The sequence below is a fragment of the Austrofundulus limnaeus genome, unplaced genomic scaffold (genome assembly GCF_001266775.1).
Source record: "Austrofundulus limnaeus strain Quisiro unplaced genomic scaffold, Austrofundulus_limnaeus-1.0 Scaffold2599, whole genome shotgun sequence".
Classification (NCBI taxonomy): Eukaryota; Metazoa; Chordata; class Actinopteri; order Cyprinodontiformes; family Rivulidae; genus Austrofundulus; species Austrofundulus limnaeus.
In genome coordinates this window covers 13,809-14,645 of record NW_013955001.1, presented here as the reverse complement: position 1 = coordinate 14,645, position 837 = coordinate 13,809, and the positions used below count along the sequence as shown (strand labels likewise).

At 35.0% G+C, this 837-nt stretch overlaps 1 protein-coding gene across 1 annotated transcript in view; it reads left to right on the top strand.

Moving 5' to 3' along the window:
- The window catches only part of LOC106511218 (type I inositol 3,4-bisphosphate 4-phosphatase), a gene marked incomplete at its 5' end in the record, with an annotated part of 14,866 nt that overhangs the window by 7,991 nt on the left and 6,038 nt on the right, over positions 1-837 (top strand).

The window sequence follows — 837 nt, the reverse complement described above, 5'->3', positions numbered from 1 at the left end:
TATTTAGCCATGGCACACTTTTTCTAATCAAGCCAAACATTTTTGCTAAATGAAAAAGAGCACAAAGTATTCAGCAGTTGTTTCATTGCAAAAACATATAAAATAAACTAAACATGAAATTATGTGAATGCTGACTCAGCAAAACTGTGTTCTACCCTAGAATAAATCATTAAAGTGGGGCAGCTGCCAAGGTGTTAATGATGTGGGTGGAGGTGGGCATCAAAATAATGTGTAGAGCCTAGAATACAGTTTTACAAGCCATGCACGTAAAAAATACCATGATTTATCAGGGTTGGCTGTTGGGTCTGTTTCTTCCTGCAGTTGACGATAAATCGTGTTTTCAGATGAGAGACTTTCTGCTCACTTCTTTAAAAGTGTGCAGTTTGTTTTTAATAAAAAGCAATATAACCAGGTGCTTTTGGCTCTTAAGCACAGAGTGTTTATTTGGAGCTGTTGCTGCTAGTGTAACTGTTCCGGTCCAACCTGTTATTTTAGGATTAGTGTCATACCGTTATCAGACCTCTTTAGTCAAAAAACTGTAAATTATCTACAGCTTGTACCCTGAAGTCACAGCCCAGATCACAATACCTTATTCTACCTGATTATCTGTTCAAGTATTGCTCAATAACCTGCGTAAAAACACAAAAACAAAAAAAATATAATTCCTTCATTCACATAAAAGCCATTAAAGTTTCACCAAGGTTCATTTTCATCCCACATTTTATGCAAAAAGCAACTCAATATGCTTTCTAGTAAAAACATAATACAAAAATGAGTGAAGCACAAATGCACAAAAATACCTCATGAAGAGGAGAAATAAAAAAGATGACTTTACTT